At 43.4% G+C, this 16,177-nt stretch overlaps 1 protein-coding gene across 2 annotated transcripts in view; it reads right to left on the bottom strand.

The window, feature by feature from the left end:
• LOC136864755 (retinol dehydrogenase 11) overlaps window positions 1-16,177 on the bottom strand; it is a 391,683-nt gene that overhangs the window by 288,996 nt on the left and 86,510 nt on the right. The gene's annotated exons all lie outside the window — the stretch shown is intronic.

The following is a 16,177-nucleotide window of genomic DNA, read 5'->3' as shown; positions in this document are numbered from 1 at the left end:
TTTCACAATAATTGTACCGTCTATTGTCCAACAATTGGACACAGAAAATCTAGTTATTGCTTCTTGCAACAGTTTCATCCTGATTGACGTGAGGTCTTCCCTGATTGTTTTGCCCGTTCCTTTCAGTTTCTTTTTAGATTTGAATAGTTCGTTGCGTTTGCGATACGACACGAACTTCACTATTATCGGACGCGGCTTACCTGTACTCATCTTGCCTACTCTGTGAATTCTATCTATGTCCTCGTGCGTTAAATGTACTCCAATACTGTCAGCTATCTCGATGACAATTTTGCCGTGTCCTCGCCACTCGATTCCCACACCCCGAACACACGCAGTGATTGCCGCCGCTGATATTGCTCTAGAGCAGGGCCTCTCAGGGTGCATGCGCGTGGTGCATGCACTGTGCACGGTGCAAAAGACGACTTGGCTTGGTTGACCAGAGTGCAGACCCCCCACTCCTCGATTTGTAGCAATAGTGCTTACTCTCTCTTTCCTCACGCCTGTCTCGCTCGCTCCGCCTGTCTCCCTCTGCCCCACTTGCGCCGTAGCGCTCCAAATCCGGGCTGAGTTGAGCCGAGTAGAGCCGAGTAGAGACGAGCTTAGCCGAGTAGCCCAGAGACGAAGCGTTGATCCGAGCCATGCCGAGCGGCACCGATGCACAGTGCACAGAGCTCTTGCGCCTCGATCTGCACGCGTGAGATTTTGGGCGTTTGAGAGGCCCTGCTCTAGAGCACCGGTCTTAGTTTCGAGCTGTTTCCTGAGGTCTGATATTGTCTTGTCTCTGGCCTCGAGCGCTTCCCTTGTTTCCTCGATTACTTTGGTATTAAAGTCTATCGTAGCTTTAAGCTGCTCTATAACGGACCTGGCTACCTGGTCTTGTAAATGATGTTTGTTAGCGTGGCGAGTGTTTCCTTGTCTCTCAGAGCTTCTTGTAGGGCGCACTTCACTGGGCTGTCTATTGGTGCTGCCTTTCCTTTCCCTGGTATGGCTGTTTACGAGAAATATAATGTTGTTAATTACTTGTGACACACTTTGAACTGGCTATTCGTAGCACGGTGGTTTTACTTATCACTTAATTCAAAGTTCCACACGTAAATGCCGATCTTACACCTTCAAATCACTGATAAACCTGGAGAATGAAACACACGCTACTAAGCACTGGTCGCCATCTTACTTACTTTATTCACCCGCATTTTCAATCCTTTGCACCCCTTAAGTGGATTTTCGAAAACAAAATATAGGTGTTCCTTTATTTTTAAAGGAAATTCAAAATACCAATTTTCACGTCTAGTACATGTTAGGTTTTTGAGATATATTGTAGATATATTCGGTTTAAAAATGTACCCAGTTGTTAAATTCGTTCCATCCCCTTAGGTGGATTTTCCGAAAGAAAAAAAAAGCCTCTCTATTTCTAAAGGAGATTCCAAATACCAATTTTCACGTCTGTAACATCGTCAGTTTTTGAGATATGAGTATCATAAAAAGAATTCAACCCAAGTTTTCGGTCCTTTTCACCAGTTAAATGGATTTTAAGAAAACACAAAAATACGTGCTGCGTTATTTATCAAGGAGATTCAGAAGACCAAATTTCACGCCTGGAACATATTCAGTTTTTGAGATATAAGTATCGCCATTAAAGGTTTCAACCCTTTTTTCAGTCCTTTCCACCCCCACACCCTACTGCATGTTTCTTTTTTTTAGATATAAGTATCCCTATTAAAAGGGTTCAAGGTTCAACCCCTTTTTTAGTCGTTTCCACCACCCCTTTAAGTGGATTTTCCGAAAACAAGAAAAGCCTGTTTATTTTTAAAGGAGATTTCAAATACCAATTCTCACGTCTTCAAGTTGTAACGTTTTTAGATATAGCTATACAGCATACATTTTAAAAATTCACCCTCCCCTCACCCACCCACCTTTCAGTCCCTTAGCGACGGAATATTAAAAAATCCTCCCTTAGGGGGCACATACACTGTAATATACATGTAGTTCCAAAATTGCATTTCTTAATGTCGAGTATTTGTGGCTCGGCGATGATGAATCAGTCAGTCGGGACATCTACACAGGCCTATATGTGTACTGTATATAAAACTAGTAGTTACCCGCGGCTTCCCTCGCGTAGATTTCGTAATTTGAAAAAAGTAATATTTCCTCGGTACTGCACCAAGACATTATCTGAAAAACACTAAAGTATTAAAAGAACCAAAAAATGAGCTTTATTTATCCCAGAAATTCTTTGTAAAGCACGTTTGTGGTATAAGCCTTTTGGGGCTAACATAACCATGCGACGTAGAACTGCACATGTGAGAAACAGTCCTCTCTCAAGTCGTTAACAAAAAAAGTTTCTTTAGATCCCACCTATTTCCACGTCTCTAACATCTTCAGTTTTTGAATAGAGGTTTCTCCATAAAACAATTGAACTCTTTATCAGTCCTTCCCCGCCCCATCTAAGTGGATTTTTCGAGAAAAAAAGTATGCTTCTTTATTTTTAAAGGAAATTCCAAATACCAATTTTCACGTCTGTAACACTTTCAGTTCCACATAAAAAGAATTCAACTCTTTTTCACTTCCCCCCCCCCCCCAATTAGGTGGCTTTTCCGGAAAGAAAGTACACGTTCCTGTATTTTTAAAAGACATTCCAAATACCAATTTTCACGTCCGTAACATGTTAAGTTTTTGACATATACTGTAGATGTACTCATTTCAAACATTCCCCACGTTTCCAATTCTGTTCACCCCCTTAAGTGGATTTTCCGAAAACGAAAAATACGTGTGCAGTACCTTCATTTTTAAGCGAGATTCTAAATAACAAGTTTCACGTCTTTAACGTTAAGTTTGCGAGATATACAGTACTCGTTTTATACATTCACCCACTTTTTCAAATATTCTTCATCACCGCAAATGTGTTTCTTTTAAAAAATAAAAAATTGGTGTTCCATTATTTTTAAACGAGATTCCAAGTACCAATATTCGCGTCTGTAACATCTTCAGTTTTTTTTAGATATATGGATCCTCATAACAAGAATTCAACTCCTTCACTTCTTTTCACCCCATTCCCCCATTAAGTGGGCTTTCCGAAAACCAAAATACGTGTTTTTCTTTAAAGGAGATTTCAGATACCAACTTTCACATCTGTAACATCTCTTTTTATTTGCAGTTTGCTTTATGTCGCACCGACACAGATAGGTCGTATGGGGACTATGGGATAGGAAAGGTCTAGGAGTGGGAAGAAAGCGGCCATGGCCTTAATGTACAGCCCCAGCATTTTCCTGGTGTAAAAATGGGAAACCACGGAAAACCATATTCAGGGCTGCCGACCGTGGGGGTACCAACCCACTATCTCCCGGATGCAAGCTAACAGCTGCGCGCCCTTAATCACACGGCCAGCTCGCCCCAGTAACATGTTGAGTGTTTGAGATACACTCATTTTAAATATTCACTCCATTTTCATTTCTTCTACCCCCTCCCTTAGGTGAATTTTCCGAAGACATAATGCGTGTTTCTTTATTGTTAAAGGAGATTTTAAATACCAATTTTTACGTCTGTAACATGTTAAGTATTTGGGATACACTCATTTTGAATATTCAATCCATTTTCACTTCTTTTAATCCCCTCTTAAGTGGATTTTCCGAAAACAAGAAATACGTGTTTCTTAATTTTTAAAGGAGATTCTTTGTACTAATTTTCACGTCTGTAAAATCTCGACTTTCTGAGATGTAAGTATCGTCATAAAAATGATCAACCACATTTTCACTTATTTTACCCCCTACCTGGATTTTTTCGAAAACAAATTAATACAGGTTTCTTTATTTTTAAGAGAGATACCAAATACGAATTTTCACGTCTTTAAACTGTAAAGTTTTTGAGATATAGATATACTCATTTTAAAATTCACTCCCCCCCTTCTCACTCCCTTAGCGACGGAATATAAAAAAATCCCCCGTTAGTGAAAAATTACACTGTAATATAATTGTTTCCCGAAAATTATATTTCTCTATGTTCAGTAGTTTTGGCTCGGCGATGATTAATCAGTCAGTCAGTCAGTCAGTCAGTCAGTCAGTCAGAACACATTAATTTATATAAATAGATTCAACACGATACAGTACCGACCAAAAGTTCAAGACCACATTCGAATAGCATGAAATGTCACATGTAATCTAAAGGCACTGCATCCTTTCTCTGAATTCTTGCACCAATATTAATATATTTCCTTGGATTTCATTGAATTTGGGCCAAGTTGAGCAGTTCACACACTAGAGCGCTGGACGTTTGAGCTGGAGTTGACGGGTAAGATCCGGGCCAAACCGGTGATATTTGGAGATGCTCAGATACGTCAGCATCACGTCAAGGACGGCATATTCTCGTATAAAATCGATAGAGGTCATTGTCCGCTTTCAAGGTGTCCGGCCATGACCACCGATAGAGTTCAGTTTAACTGGCACGAGGGATGGGTGTATCATCATTATCATTTCATCCTCATCACGGCGTGGAGGTCGCCTACGGAAGTCAAATGAAACGACCTACATCTGGCGAGCAGAACATGTTCTCGGACACTCCCGGCACTAATAGCCATACGCCATTTCATTTTGCTTTCAAGGTTTAGTGTACGCTGTTCAGGACTTTTTCCTTTCGGCCGTAGATGCAGAGTGGGTTGTTGTCCCATATGCTCTGTACTCTGACCGGCCATCCGAGTAGAGAAAAGTTGGCCACGGCTCTACCGTGGCTCTACACCTCTGCATTCGGGAGACGGGCCTGGGGCACAGTGCCGGACTTCACGCCTGGTCCCACCCGTCGGCTGTCCTGAGAATGGTATTCCGTGGTTTTCCATTCTCCTGCACTAAGGCGAATGCCGGGACAGTTCGTAGTATAGGCCACGGCCGCCTACTCCCTCACCTTCTCCGCACATCTCCTTCACCGTAAAAAATCTCCCGGCCTGAGAGACCCGCCTCCCCCTTCAGGGGAGGAGTGAAAACGTTTAGCAGTAGTTTTCCTTTCTACTGGTTTACAGAATATTTAGTGATCAATCAGACACCACAGATCTGCATTCAGGGCAGTCGCCCAGGTGGCAGATTCCCTATCTGTTGTTTACCTAATTAGAAAGAATTTGGAAATTTATTGAACATCTCCCTTGGTAAAATATTCCAGTCCCTAACTCCCCTTCATATAAACGAATATTTACCCCGACTTGCTCCCTTGAATTCAACCTTTTATCTTCATATTGTGATATTTTCTAGTTTTAAAAACACCACGCAGACTTATTTGTCTACTAATGTCATTCCACCCCATCTCTTCATTGACAGCTCGGAACATACCATTTAGTCGAGCAATTCGTATCTTTTCTCCCAAGTCTTCCCAAGCCCGAGCTTTGCAAAATTTTCGTAACGCTTCTCTATTGTCGGAAATCACCCATAACAAATCGAGCTGCATTTCTTTGGATTTTTTCCAGTTCTCGAATCAAGTAATCCCGGTGAGGGTCCCATACAATGAAACCATACTCTAGTCGGGGTCTTATCAGAGACTTATATGCCCCCTCCTTTACATCCTTACTTCAACCTTCAAATACCCTGATAACCGATGAATTTTTAAAATGAGTATATTTATATCTCAAAAACTTAAACAGTTTAAAAAATGAAAATTCGTATTTCGAATCTCTCTTGAAAATTTCAAAAACACGTATTTTTTCAAAAAATCCACTAAAGAGGGAGAAAATAATTGAAAATGGCAAATTTTTAAAATTAGTATATATACACAAATCTCAAAACTTAACATGTAGGGCTTACCAGACGTGAAATTTGGTATTTGGAAACTCCTTTAAAAATAGAGAAGACGTATTTTTGTTTTCGGAATGTCCGCGTAATAGGGGTGAAAAGAAGTGAAAAGGAGTTGAATATTTAAAACGAGTATATATCAAAATCTTAATATATTACAGACGTAAAAAAAACTCGTATCCTCATCCCGAGGTGGTGCAGCTCTTTTCAGGTACACCCCCAATGGAGGTGAGCTGCATGTACCGTTTAAATCACATACCAGCCCTCCTGCCATTCTTAAATTTCTGGCAGTACCGGGAATCGAACCCGGGCCCCCGAGGACGGCAGCTAATTGTACTAACCGTTACGCTACGGAGGCGGACATTACAGACGTAAATATTGGTATTTGAAATCTTCTTTCAAAAATAAAGAAGCACTATTTTTTTTCGGGAGGTGAAAAGAACTTAAAAATGGATCAATCCTTTGATGGGGAAACTTACGGGTATATCTCAAAAACTTAATATTGGTACTGTATTTAGAATCTCCTTTAAAAATAAAGATACACGTATTTTATTGTTTTCGGAAAATCCATTTAAGGGGTGTGAAAAAGACTGAGTCCGCCTCTGTGGTGCAGTGGTTAGTTTGATTAGCTGCAACCCCCGGAGGCCCGGGTTCGATTCCCGGCTCTGCCACGAAATTAGAAAAGTGGTACGAGGGCTGGAACGGAGCCCACTCAGCCTCAGGAGGTCAAATGACATAGAGGTGGGTTCGATTCCCACCTCAGCCATCCTCGAAGTGGTTTTCCGTAGTTTCCCACTTCTCCTCCAGGCAAATGTCGGGATGGTGCCTAACTTAAGGACACGGCCGCTCCCTTCCCTCTTCCTTGTCTATCCCTTCCAAACTTCCCATTCCCCCACAAGGCCCCTGTTCAGCATAGCAGGTGAGGCCGCCTGGGCGAGGTACTGGTCATTCTCCCCAGTTGTATCCCCGACCCAACGTCTCACGCTCCAGGACACTGCCCTTGAGGCGGTAGAGGAGGGATCCCTCTCTGAGTCCGAGGGAAAAACCAACCCTGGAGGGTAAATAGATTAAGACAGCTCACTCGCTTACAGAACGTGTTCAGTGGAATTAACCGACGGTAAAAATCCAGTTAAGTGCGCCGCTCACTATTACAGTGCTGTGTTTATGTATCAGTAATTAAGGAAACATAAGAAAGAAAAATGTAACATACCAGGACAAACACCTTGAAGTGCTCCTTCCAACGAAATACAACTCGACCTACAGCCGCTGAAATCCACACATGGGTAGCAGACATATTTAAGTTCACTGGGTATCAATTGGAAGCCCTGCAGCTAGATGCCTCAAAGAATTCTGTCTACATAAAGGTAATTTCACGCAACATTTTGGTTAGGCTATTAACTAACTTTTCTGGACAAAACAGTGTCACACTATTTACTGGCGAACGCGTCCCAGTCGAAATTACCGCAGCTGGCATTGAGACAACAAGAGAAAGGCTATTTAACATTCCCCCGAAAGTACTAAATGAAAGAATTCGGACATATTTCGGAAAATATGGTACCGTTAAATCGGTTACAAATGAATACGGGTCACATTATTATAAATTACCAGTTGCAGACGGGATTAGGCAAATACAAATAGACCTCCAAAATCAAATTCCATCTTTTATCGTCATAGAAGGGTTTAAGGGACAAGTTGTATATGACGGTCAAGAAAAAACCTGCGCTGTTTGTAATTCTAGTGACCATCTCGGAATTGACTGTCCGCGTCGCTACAGACCAAAAACATCCGCACAGAACCAGACGAACAGCCAGCAGTAAGCACGCCAGTAGTACAACAACAGTACAATGCGGAGTACACGCCCCTAGGAAGGCAGACAACCCTAGTAGCGACGAAGGCCAAGGCCCAGTACGTTCGCAACCTTGGTGGAGTGAAGTCGCTTTCGTGCTCGCTACGTGTGACTCATCCATAGCCTGGTATTTCCGTCGTACAGCTTTCAGTGTTCGTGTAGGATATTTATCGTTCTTGAACTGCAGCTAACATTATCAACTGGACTATGAATGATCCGGCCGATACGGGGCAGATGCCCTACAGACTTGTTATGCAGATCCAGCTACAACACCTTTACGATTAAATCCTCTTGATTTTCAATCAAGTCTTCAAGATCAATAGCAACTAGCCCTCCCAGTGGAGCAACATCACACTTTACGTACTCGACATCATGAAGAGAGCAACGTCAGCACCGGCAACTTATCAACAGAACGAGGATCAAGTACAGGTACACATAGTCATAATAGTTCTAATATGAAGTACAATTTAGACCCTAAAACTGAGCGTTTTCGTGCCGATCCCAACTTACATACGGAACAGTTAATAGACATGGATACTGAGAATGAAAATGACTCTTCCGACACAACTAATGACACAAATGCATCAAACCAACTTTCTGTTAATACCCCATTAGTTGCCCCATCATCTGCTACTGGGGGTACACCGTCGTCATCCCGTCTCAGTCAAAATGATAGGTACAATAATACTGATAACGGACCGTTCCTTGTTGTTGTTGAAGGGACTAAGGATAATATAGGGAACTTACATCCGATATCAATAGGACGATTGATCTTTAGTGAAAATATAATTCCCCGTCAACAAGTTCTGGACATTAAACCTTCCGGTAAGAATAGACTTCGTATCGAGACCTTATCCGGAATAGCAGCAAGCAAGCTAGTTGAATCAAACTTTTTGAAGGAAAAACACCGTGATGTCTATATTCCCAACAGTGTTGTGCACAGGCTCGGGATTATCAGAAATGTAGACACGACATTTAGTGAAGATGAAATTCTAAAGGAAATTCAGAGTGCTATTCCCATTTCCCAAGTGAAACGATTTATAAAGAAGCTTCCCAATGGAGACACGCGACCAATTCCAGTCTGCCTCATAACATTTCGTGCCCAACACCTACCTCAACATATTTATATCCTAGGAACACGGTGCGAAGTTCAACCTTACATCTTTCCAGTGATGCAATGTCACCGATGTTTAAGATATAACCATTCATTATATCAATGCAGAGGACAGCAACGCTGCAGTAGGTGTGCGGGACCCCATGACGTAAGAACTTGTACTGACACTGCACCACCAACATGCATGTATTGCCACGGTCCACACTTAGCCACGGATAGGGAGTGTCCCGAGTACAAGAAATGGTCCGAAATCAAATACCTTATGGCTCAGAATAATGTATCTCAAGAAGTAGCAATCAAAATGTACCATAACAGAAATTATTCTACTGCTGTACTGGCCCCGTCTTTCAATTGGCAAAGCAGGGAAGAATTCCCTCCTCTCTCACAATCAGCGGTCCCGTCTCCAGCGGACTTTCAGCCACATCTACCACGCACGGATATCCCGCCGGCTAACATGCAGCCTCGGTATCCAGAACAGGTTTCTCAGCAAGTAAACAACTTGACCAACACGTCGTTAACCTCACAGCACCATCAACAACAAATAATGCCTCCTCAAAGACAACAAACGCCGATGAGAGTGCATCCTCGCATATCACAGCAATTGCAACGGCCCCAGAGATTTCCTCCCCCATCTACACCGCAACCAAATTATCCATCGATTCAACAACGTCAGTATATTCCCCCACATTTGCCTGTAACACCAATTTCCAACAACACCTATCCCCCTCAACCACATAACAACATGACAACCGCCTCCCAAAATTATGAGCATTTGATCGGAAAGATATTTAACCTTATCATGCTCCTCCTTACTCAAGCTCAATCTACAACGCCCGAGGCCTTTAACCCGGCTATAATACATAACATGATCGCAAGTATATTTACTTCAGGTAATGAATAAAATACTTCAATGGAACGCACGTTCCGTACTTGCGAATAAAGAGACCTTACGAAGAGTTTTATACACTGAAGGTATTGATTTCGCCACCTTGAGTGAAACCTGGCTTAAGAACGATTCTAATCTAACCATTCCTGGCTATCATGTCATCCGACAGGACCGAGAAGACGGATATGGAGGGGTAGCAATATTAATAAAGAATACAATTCCATACGTAGAAGCAGTTATTGATCACTCGCAGATTGCAAGTTTTCAGGCCGTTGCCGCAAGAGTTCGCATTAACAACCAAGATATTACATTGGTCTCATTATATAGCCCACCACGAACAAAAATTCAACTTCAAGAATGGTATCGGATTACGCAACAGATAGAGCCACCTTTTCTCTTTTGTGGTGATTATAACGCACATAGCACAACATGGGGTTGCGAGATAAATGATACATATGGTGATGCTGTCTTACAAATAGTAGATGAGTTCAATTTATTTGTGTTAAACGATGGATCGGCTACCCTGTTACCAGTACCGGGACAACGTCTCTCCGCTGTCGACCTAACCATTTGTTCTTCTAATATCTCATCTGATTTTCATTGGAAAATCTTGCCGTATCCAATGGGTTCTAATCATTATGCTATCATCATTTCGCCTGTTTTACCATTTCGTCCTTCACCGGTCAAACCCACTATTAAATGGAACGTTCAAAACGCTGACTGGGTCAAATACAGAAGGGTGATAGACGCAAATATACTCTCTGTGTTACATCAAAAAACCACGCTTGATAAATACAACGCCTTCGTACACACCATTAATTTAGCTGCCGCCATATCCATTCCTGAACGAAAACAAACCAACATCTCAAAAAGATTCCCTGCTCCATGGTGGAATTCCGAATGCAGTCGACAGATAGCTAAGAGAAATCTGGCCCTCAGCAAGTTAAAGCGAGCAACTACAATGGAAAATTTCCTCAATTACAAGAATATAGATGCAGCAGTCAAACGCTTTCTGAAAAGGGTAAAGAAGAATAGCTGGCGATCTTATTGTGAAAAGCTGACCAAGGATGCACCCCTATCGCAAATATGGTCGATGGTTAACAAAATGAAGAAAAAAACGCCAACCCCTAAGGCACTTAAATGTTGGGCAGAAGAGTTTTCAGATCTTATTGCTCCACCTACGACCTCACTTCCTCCAAAACAACGTCCACCGTTCGAACTTTCCCGTCCTACGCAAGATATTCTCACATCACCTTTCACGCTACATGAATTAGAACAAGTTTTAAAAACTACTGCTAACTCTGCGCCTGGATATGACCATATACATTACTGCATGCTTTCTAACTTATCTCGCAATGCCAAGGAAATATTGCTCTTACTTTTCACATATATTTGGAATGAAACCAATTTTCCCGACGACTGGACGACGCAGATTATTGTCCCAATTTTAAAACAAGGTAAAGATCCTAACAAAGCTTCTTCTTACAGACTCATCGCTCTATCTTCATGCATAGCTAAAACTTTTGAACGGCTGTTGAAACTAAGATTGGAGTGGTGGTTAGAGTTTCACAATTTATTGCCTCGATCTCAATATGGGTTCCAGAAAAGTCGTTCTACTTACGACCATCTTAGCATTCTGACTACGGACATTGAACATACATTTCTAAACCATGGTTACCTTACCGCCATATTTCTCGATATATCTGGGGCATATGACAGCGTTAGTATACAAGTACTTTCTGAAAAGCTACACGACCTTGGTCTTCCCGAAATATACGTGCGAGGTATATATAACTTATTTTTCCACCGGGCGAGTTGGCCGTGCGTGTAGAGGCGCGCGGCTGTGAGCTTGCATCCGGGAGATAGTAGGTTCGAATCCCACTATCGGCAGCCCTGAAAATGGTTTTCCGTGGTTTCCCATTTTCACACCAGGCAAATGCTGGGGCTGTACCTTAATTAAGGCCACGGCCGCTTCCTTCCAACCCTAGGCCTTTCCTATCCCATCGTCGCCATAAGACCTATCTGTGTCGGTGCGACGTAAAGCCGCTAGCAAAAAAAAACTTATTTTTCCGGCGGACAATCTATATTCGAACCCAAGATAACACCTTGTATGGGCCCAGACTAGTAACAAATGGACTCCCTCAGGGTGCTATACTGAGTCCTTCACTGTATGCCATCTACACTGCAGATCTCGATCACATGTTTAAACAAACAGTCAAAGTTCTTCAGTATGCAGACGACGTATGTATCTACGCATCATCGCAGTCTCTTTGGTTAACATGTTTGTGGCTAGATGATGCTGCAAGGAAACTCCACGCCTGGACATTTCAAACAGGTCTTAATTTATTCCCAACAAAATCCTCTATTATTGTCTTCACTCGAAAGCAGTTCCACTCAATATCACCATCTGTACATCTTGGGCCATACTCCTTCCCCTTACGGACTTCAGCCAAGCTACTAGGCTTATACCTCGATAGTAAACTTACATGGAGAACCCACGTCGAGTACCTGGTAACTAAAGTGGGCCAAACGTTAAACATAATCAGAGCATTATGTCGAGTATGGTGGGGAGCTGACCCATCTGTCCTATTACTATTATATAGATCGTTAATCCGATCTGTACTAGATTATGGCTGCATCTTTTTCGGCAACGCACCGCAGTATGTTCTGCGAAAACTAGATGTCCTGCAGTTCCGCGCACTCAGAATATGTCTCGGAGCCATGAACTACTACTAACGCACTACTGGTAGAGGCTAAAGAAATGCCCCTTCAGATAAGACGAGATCTGCTTGCCAACAACTTTCTTCTGCAACGCTCGTCCATAACTAGCCACCCTATAACATCTAAACTGCACCGCCTCCTTCCACTGTGTGACAGAGGAACAAACAGAAGACTACGGACACCTCTATTGGTCAAAAGTATCAAGAAATTGCAGCACATCATACCCCTTACTCTTCAAGATACAGCGCTTCCAGTATTTCGACAGAGGTATGTACTTTCAGTATTTCAACCATCCACATTTCATCTTCCAGATTTTATTATCTGCAATACCAATATCAACGAAAAAGTAACAAATTTTATCTATGCATATTGGGGCAGTTATACTCAAATATACACTGACTGACAGAGCAAATGCAATACCAAGAAGGAGTGGTTCGAAAGGGATGAAAGTTGGGGAAAAAACAGAGACGGCACGGACGAATAATTGATGTTTATTTCAAACCGATATGCAGGTTACACAATGCGCACGGCATCGACTCAGTAGGATGTAGGACCACCGCGAGCGGCGATGCACGCAGAAACACGTCGAGATACAGAGTCAATAAGAGTGCGGATGGTGTCCTGAGGGATGGTTCTCCATTCTCTGTCAACCATTTGCCACAGTTGGTCGTCCGTACGAGGCTGGGGCAGAGTTTGCAAACGGCGTCCAATGAGATCCCACACGTGTTCGATTGGTGAGAGATCCGGAGAGTACGCTGGCCACGGAAGCATCTGTACACCTCGTAGAGCCTGTTGGGAGATGCGAGCAGTGTGTGGGCGGGCATTATCCTGCTGAAACAGAGCATTGGGCAGCCCCTGAAGGTACGGGAGTGCTACCGGCCGCAGCACATGCTGCACGTAGCGGTGGGCATTTAACGTGCCTTGAATACGCACTAGAGGTGACGTGGAATCATACGCAATAGCGCCCCAAACCATGATGCCGCGTTGTCTAGCGGTAGGGCGCTCCACAGTTACTGCCGGATTTGACCTTTCTCCACGCCGACGCCACACTCGTCTGCGGTGACTATCACTGACAGAACAGAAGCGTGACTCATCGGAGAACACGACGTTCCGCCATTCCCTCATCCAAGTCGCTCTAGCCCGGCACCATGCCAGGCGTGCACGTCTATGCTGTGGAGTCAATGGTAGTCTTCTGAGCGGACGCCGGGAGTGCAGGCCTCCTTCAACCAATCGAAGGGAAATTGTTCTGGTCGATATTGGAACAGCCAGGGTGTCTTGCACATGCTGAAGAATGGCGGTTGACGTGGCGTGCGGGGCTGCCACCGCTTGGCGGCGGATGCGCCGATCCTCGCGTGCTGACGTCACTCGGGCTGCGCCTGGACCCCTCGCACGTGCCACATGTCCCTGCGCCAACCATCTTCGCCACAGGCGCTGCACCGTGGACACATCCCTATGGGTATCGGCTGCGATTTGACGAAGCGACCAACCTGCCCTTCTCAGCCCGATCACCATACCCCTCATAAAGTCGTCTGTCTGCTGGAAATGCCTCCGTTGACGGCGGCCTGGCATTCTTAGCTATACACGTGTCCTGTGGCACACGACAACACGTTCTACAATGACTGTCGGCTGAGAAATCACGGTACGAAGTGGGCCATTCGCCAACGCCGTGTCCCATTTATCGTTCGCTACGTGCGCAGCACAGCGGCGCATTTCACATCATGAGCATACCTCAGTGACGTCAGTCTACCCTGCAATTGGCATAAAGTTCTGACCACTCCTTCATGGTGTTGCATTTGCTCTGTCAGTCAGCGTACACAGATGGGTCTAAGACCAATGAAGGAGTCGGATATGCGTACTACTGCCCTGCATTCAACACTAGCAAAATGTTCTCCCTTCGCCACGAAGCTTCAATATTCACAGCTGAAATACTTGCCATTAAATCAGCCATCACGTACGGCGTCCAGCACTTCAGCAGTATATTAATTCTCACGGACTCCAAGAGTGCACTTCAAAAACTAGAACAACCATGCAGGAACACGCGTTCGAATAAATACATCATGGACATCCTAAGTTGCATATACCAAGCTAAGGAAAACGGAAAAGAAGTTCATCTTATGTGGATCAATGGTCACACTGGAATTATACACAATGAAACCGTAGACCAACTGGCAAAGCAGAGCATTACAGAAGGCCAGTTCCAAGCACTACGCCTACCATACACGGACTTCCAAAGCCACATCAAGAAACAGGCTTACAAAGAATGGTCAAATTACTGGGCAACAACTCAACGCATCAAAGGCAAGCATTACGCCGCTATCCAGAGACACATCCCACAGAAACCATGGTTCAGTCTACTATCTCTAACTCGCCGCCATATGACATCAATTATCAGAATGCGACTTGGACATGCATCTTACCCCAGTCATCTGTTCAGACTCAAAGTTATAGACTCCCCAAATTGTACCTCTGACCCCAATCAAGAAGCAGACCTCAACCATACAATTTTAGGATGCACTAGATACAAACCACAAGTGACCAACTTATATCCAACGCTTATACAACTGAAAGTTCCACTTCCCTCTTCCGTTTCGTCGTTGTTCAGCAGCTATGACATCCGTATATATCAAGCAATAGCCAAATTTTTAAGTGAAGCTAATTTAACATTGTGATAAGTTTGTTCTGTAGTCTGTAGTTAATCTGTTCTCATCCAACCAAAGTTCCTGTACCGTGGCTTTCCATCACCAATTAGTCATAATGCCATGAACGGTCCCATGTTGTAAAGATGCTGCTCTTTGACTTTCCTGTTTTCTAAATGTACAGAGCTGGCAGCATGGTCTTACGGACCAAATATCAAAAAAAAAAAAAAAAAATAATAATAATAATAATAATAATAATAATAATAATAATAATAAGGCCAAGGCCAGTCGAGTGTACCACCCGCTTCCTTGCCCGTGCAGGAAAACACTACACCAGATGACGTAGCAAGTGAACAACAGGTTCTTAGTTCATCCGGAACGAACTTGCCCATAACTAGCAGCACAGACACGAGCCAAATTGCTAACCGTAAGAAAGTGAAACTGTCTGAAAAAGACGTTCAAGAAATGATGATCACTCCCTCAGCCGAGGACTCTGATACGTCATCAGCTCCGGAAGGTTTGTTACAACACCCCAAGAAACGCACTAAAACACGTAAACCGTCCCAGACTACAAATAGTACCAAGGACTCTAGTTCGAAAACCCAAAAAACTGCGACCTGTGATCAGGCCCAACTAGGGGATACCAGTGGTGAAGACGTACGTAGAATAATGAACGATCTCTGCCACATGAACACAGCGCCCAGCCAAGGCCCAATTTTCTTTGTCCTGGAGGCGTGCCATCGAACAGAATTGCATGAGTACGTTCCTGAATTTCTAAATATCGTACGTGCCAAGTACAACACACATTCACCAGACTCCCTACAGATGTTCGAAACACAGTTTATATCTGTACTGAAAGAACTAAATTACTATTTATGAAAACCGCTCACAGGAATTTATAGATGCTTTAATAGGGACGCCTATGTGCCTATATCCCAATCATGATAATCTGGATTTTGTTTTTCTACAGTGGGGAGTATATCTGCTACTGTCCATACTTATGCCTTTGCGCACTATTGCTATAGCTAATATAAATGGAATAACCAGTCCTTGCAAGTTGACCCTCCTTAAGAAGTTTATAACCGAGAATGACATAGACATACTTTTCTTACAAGAGGTTTGTTTAACAAATTTGGATATCCTCCATCCATATGAGTATTTTGTTAACACATGGCATGTCCCAAGGGGAACAGCGATCGTTTACCGACC

This window comes from Anabrus simplex, chromosome 2, assembly GCF_040414725.1.
Source record: "Anabrus simplex isolate iqAnaSimp1 chromosome 2, ASM4041472v1, whole genome shotgun sequence".
Lineage (NCBI taxonomy): Eukaryota > Metazoa > Arthropoda > Insecta > Orthoptera > Tettigoniidae > Anabrus > Anabrus simplex.
Note: the sequence above shows the minus strand (reverse complement) of the source record. Positions and strands in the feature narration are given on the sequence as shown.